Genomic DNA, 6,119 nt, shown 5'->3' with positions numbered 1-6,119 from the left:
ACATGTCATGGATGGCATAACACTACAACCAAAATATCTTACAATAATAGTAGGCACAAAAATGCAAAAATCTCCAAAGAAATTCAACAAAATCAATGTAATCGACTAAAACCCCAAAATCAAACAAAGACACAAATAGAGATCAAATTTAAACTAACCAACAAATAAATTCGAAAGTATATTGACAAACCTACTTAGATAAGCTGAAAAACAAACCAAAAGAACTCAAATAATTTTTGACATTGACCCCTTGTTTCAATTCCAAACCAAACCCAAACTTATTGTCTTCTACTCATCCTCCTCACCTTTTTCGACCAAATTGCCTTTGTTCTCACCATCTCTGTAAGCTTCAACCAACAACTATAAATGAGAACCAACAACAACAACAAAAACCCCAAACTAACTCTGCCAATAAATCTCGACTTTCACAACGCGGCTAGTTGTGAACAACTAGAAATAATCAGACCACCGAATAGACCCCCACTTTTCCTTAGCGACACCGGTAACCTCTAAAACCCAATCAAACATAACCCAAAATGAACTTCGAACTCCGACGAGATTTTGAACAACCAGAAATCATGAAAATATTTTACTTCAATGGAAAGAGTAGAAGAGGTTGGAAAAAGGAAAATGACAAGGAAGATAAGAAAAAGCAATGAAGTGAGATTGTGGGGATGGAGATGGCTATGGAAAAGAGAAATAAAATTTAAAAGGGAGAGTTTATGTATATTAATCAAGTATAATTAAATAACAATTGACATGGAGAATATATGTGCAGACACATAAATTGTATTGGATCAAATTCATACAAAAATTGAATTAAATCCATGCTCATTCGGGCTAAATAATTAGTTTGGGATTTACAAATAAATAAATCCATTTTATTAAATTCAAATTCAAGGTCAATTTCACCTTGAAGCCCAAACCCATGCCACGTGTCGCAGTGACTAGGCATCCAAGACCAACAAGGTGACGCCACGTGTTCAAATGAGGTGGTAGTCCCAGTTAAATGCAAGAACAAATCAAAATGTGCAAAGTGTCAAAATGACATCCTTTGTTTAATCACAAGCAACATTGCCCACTCCCTACAACTATAATTAGGAGATAGTCACGACATTCATAGGGGATCCAAAAAATTCTTTAACACGCATTTAAAAAATTAGAGAAAGCTACAACATCAACATGAATAGTTCTTCGAAGGAGTGATCAACGGAGTTCTTCCTAGGGATTGACTTACAACGAAGAAGCGCTTTTCGATAAGAAAGAGAGAGAGCTCGTGGATGTATATTCCCTCGAGTTGTGGAGAAACTTAGGAGAGAGAATGAAGAGAACAACGGAATTGTACTCACAACGATTCATTAATAAAATCACAATTTTCTTTTATTTAATTTGCTTGCAGTTAATTTTCCACGCTTACAAAAATTTGTTGCGAACAAATTTGGCACGCCCAGTGGGATCGATTCTGCTCTTCATCTTTTTCTCTTGAAAATTAGAAACTACAAAGGCTACTACTGCAATGACGTTCAGAAAAAATTGTGATTTTTCTAACAAGGAGTCTACTGATGTCGTGTCTGCTGGTCTCAATATTGTTGTCCCAATTACTCGGCATAAGTTCAAAAACAGTGGGCTAGATGGATATAAATACTTTACTTCTTTGGAGGCAATGAGAAGCAACAACTCTCATTCGATTGTCGTAAGTGCAATACCTAGGGGCAATCTTGAGTATGTATTCTTTGGAGAGTCTTCTCAAAATGACTCCAACTTTGGTGATTTCGAAGATTTAATGGATTCTCCAACTTCAATGAATGTCAATGCTTTGATGGACGACTCAACTGACAAGGACGAGAATTTTGCGATGATGGAGCAAACTATTGAGTCCTTGAAGAAATTCGTTGATGACAAAAATCTTCATATTGCTCAACTTATGAACAAGTTGGAGGCATTTACACCTAGAGATTCAAGTCACGTTCCCACTTGTCCATCTGGTTTTGATCAACAAAATAAGGACGTTGAGGAATCTTTAGCAAAGTCCAAGTTTAAAAGGATAAACAATCTGCTTCAGTTGCTGCACTATCTGGCCAACAGTAGCAAGACATGATAACGAACACTATCAGGGCTTAATATAGTGGAACACCACAAAGTTCCTTGATTCCTCCAAGCCATATACTAGACAAATTGATTATCTATCCATGCCGACAAACTATCAGCCACAAAAGCTACAATAATTTGATGGCAAGGGGAACCCAAGGCAACATATCGCACACTTTGTTGAAACTAGTAGCAACGTTGGAATACATGGTGACCTTTTGGTAAAACTCTTTGCTTGTTCGCTGAAAGAGAATACATTCTATTGGTTCATCGACCTGGAACACGAGTCCATTGATAGTTGGGAGCAACTCGACCTGGAACGCGAGTCCATATAATTTCGCACTACTTTTCATATCTTTATATGCGATGAATGATACGGAAAGGATTGTACAAGACCTCTGAGAGGTCAAGTACTCCGGTTGCACTTCGAGAGTGCCATATCTTCTAGGATGTTATCTCGGGATGTGACAAGAATTACACTTAGGGCTAAGAGAAAAGAGAAAAGAAGAAAGAATAGGAGAGAAGTCAAGAAATAGCCAAAAATGTCAAGCTTTGCAAGTGGGATTAATCGGATGTTAGTGTTGGGTCAATTCACCCAAACACCAAACTTGTTTCAATTTAGTGATTTTTGAATTAGGTGAATAATAAGAAGTGAAGTTCTTGAAGACCATTGCTGATTTCTTGTTGGTTGAGTTGTTAAATGCCTATTGTTGATTTGATTTGTGTTTTCGGGTTATTTTTCAAGTTAAATTTACTAGGTATTGAGGGTAATAATGATCCTAACTGTTTGGAGAAAGAATTATGGAAGTTTAGAGGGTTTAGAGATGAAAACGGAGGAGCAAAGTCGAGAACGCCTGTCTGTAGGGTCTTGGGGAACAACACCTCCTATATTCCCACAGGACAATCTCTGTTCGTAGGGCCTTGGGACGCGCGCCATCCAGATCACCCCAAATTAGCCTTTGAAGTTTGGGGCCTGGCGCCCCACACCTCTTAGAGTGCCAAGGACGTCAGTTCATCCCATTCTTCCCCCATCATTTCGAGCTACTTTCTAAGTGATATACCTACGTTTCCTAGTTGATTCTATTGCCCTAAGGTACGTCTAAATATCATGAAATTATCCATAAACATGAGATCATGAACCTTGAATCCATAATCCGATTTCAAAGAAAGTTCAGATCAAAGTCAAAGAAGTTAAGAGTCAAGTCCAAAAGTTAAGAAGTAAGTCAAAGCAAGTTCTTAAAAGTTTTCAAGATTCTTTAGCAATATTTTTAACTTTGTTTAAGACTCAAGTTTCAAGCTAAGTAAATAGTAAAGAGTTGAAGTTCTTCCTTCAAAGAGATATTTAGGGACTATGTATTCCCAAAGAAGCTTAAAAGAAATGTTTTTCACATTTGAATAATAATGGAAACTGAGTTTTTCAAAGAGTCTTCGAGCTATTTTTTTTCCAGAAAAGAGTTATAGCTTTATAAAATGAAGCAAGCAGGGAAACTGAGATTTCCAAGATAGCCTTTGAGCTAAGTTTTTTTTATCACTGATCTCAAATCACAAAATAAGTATGTTTTAAAAACATAAGAGTTAGTATATTTTGGGAGTAGTATTGAGCATCGAATTAGGTACGAGCATGAGTTCCAATAACTCACATCTCCATAAAATCATGTAGCCACCATGAGTAGAAAAGTGTGAGGTAGATCACTGTGTCATCACTATAGCTCTTAAGTGATGGATTTCGGTTAGAGAAACTCCCACAAAAGTTAAATGTATTTATACATATACACATCAATTTATATGTATTTTTACATACATCTCAAAGTTAATTGGATCCTTGTATATATTCAGAGTTTACAACATGTTTTTAAATAACTTTTCTTTGTATTGCACTTGCTTTTAAATTGCTTTATATTAGAATGAGTTAGTTATATTGAGTTATGTTATTTATTAGTTGAGCAGAACCAAGGTAAGTGTTCCTTCTTACTCTCTTTAAGCTTAAGTTGTTTTATCATTCAAACTCGCATACTCGTACATTCAATGTACTGAATTGTGTTAGCCTGCACATGATGCAGACGCAGGTAAAGAGAATCGACATTCAGCGCACTGTTGATCCAATTGAGTAATCCAGAGTTAATTGGTGAGCCTCTTTGTATTTCAGAGGACTCTTTTTATTGCTTTCAGTACTTTCTTTATCAGGATGTTGTGGTGTCCGTCCCAACATCCAGATTTAGAGGTTTCATAGATAGATAGTCAGATTTTAATCCTTTAGTCTTTTCAATATCTTTCTATCTGTTAAGACTTTGGATTGCAACTTTTGTCATGTTGAATGTTTAATCTTTAAAACATTCTCAGTTTTATCAGTTAGTTGAGTTATTGATCATTATTAAAATATGTGTATTGTCTTCTGCTCAGTTAAGTAAGTTAGACTAAGGGTCCGCTCGAGGCCAATAATGAGCTTCGAGTGCCGGCCACGTCCAGGGTATAGACTCAGAGTGTGACAAAATTTATTCAAATAAATGTAGGATTAAGAAGAAATTATGCTATTACACTTTAATTCTTTAGTAATAACATTATAAATTGTCTTAATTTAATAATTATTGCAAATTATATTTACATTTTTTTACAATCTTTAGTTATTGCTTTATGAATTCTTTTAGCTATTACATTTTTTTTTCTATCTTTCATCTTTTCTTTTATTAGTTTCTTAGTTTATAAATGTTCACATTCTGAAAAATTTTATGGGGGTAGAAGCACAAGTATGACATGGTGGGTGAGTGATTACTTTCTAATAGAAAATGTGTGGGTCCTATTTTTCTGTTTACATTATCATATCTCTCTCCTACCTTTACTTAATTTTAAGAATAAAAAGTTATGTAAGTCATATTCTTCTTATTTTACATCGGTATTCTCTTTCCCTTTACATTTTACTCCACAGACGTTCTATTCTCTATTTTTTTCTTTCTCACATTTGTTAAAAAGAATAATTCTTCTTTACTCTAAACTTTTAGATCAACTTCGACTAATGAATTTTATCTACTCCTTTTTTATATCATTCATATATTCATCTTTTTTTATTTGATAATTAGCTAGTATATTATTTTTATTTTTTAAATTATATTGATAATTAACAAGTATATTATTTTAATTTTTAAATTATATAAAAATATGGAAGAAAATGATAATAAAACTTTTACCTACGAACTAAAAATTTAGATAGACAATCAACTATACTATTAATATCCTCATTTGATATTTGTAGTTTAAGTTTGATTAATCAATTTTTTCACTTATTATATTGAACTATTTTATTAATTTGAATATTAATAAACCACACCAAATATTTTTAATAGATTCTTTTTATTTTCTCTATATTTTTAGCTTGATTTGAATCATATTATAATAAAGTGTATTTGATTTTTTTTATAATATTTGTTGTAAATATCCACACTATATTACACAATTATTTGATTCAATTCAGAAGCACGCGAATCAATTCAGAAGCACGCACGCGCACATAAACATACATATTATTATTTTATTATTCTCAATCTGTGTCTGATACCCATTTAGGAGTCAGACTAAATTCGAATTTACATTGAAAAGTCCACATTTGGGGTGAGGGGAAAGGTAAAGCTCTCCCTAACAAATGCGACTCCATACCCAAGGAGACCCAAACATGAAACCTTTTGGTTAAGGATGAAAAAATATTTATCACTTCATCAGAAGCCTTGTCGTTAAACAATTATATATATACAAAAATATCAACTGTAATGTGCAAAAAATAAATAAAAAATACATTGTATGATAAATATTTGTATATACAAAATATTTTTTCCTTTTAAATAAATTGATTTAGATATAATTTGAATTAATTTTAGTGTAAAACACAATCAAACTTTTTAAAAGATTGGGAAAATAAAAAACTTAATTTTATTGATTTGATTTGTTTGATAAGTAAAAAAACTAATTAATCCAACGTATATATATGTATAAAATTAGGAATTTCATTGCTTAGTTAATTGACTATCTAGACGTTTATCTCG

This window comes from Solanum lycopersicum, chromosome 5 (assembly GCF_036512215.1).
Source record: "Solanum lycopersicum chromosome 5, SLM_r2.1".
Taxonomy (NCBI): domain Eukaryota; kingdom Viridiplantae; phylum Streptophyta; class Magnoliopsida; order Solanales; family Solanaceae; genus Solanum; species Solanum lycopersicum.
This window is presented reverse-complemented; position numbering follows the sequence as displayed.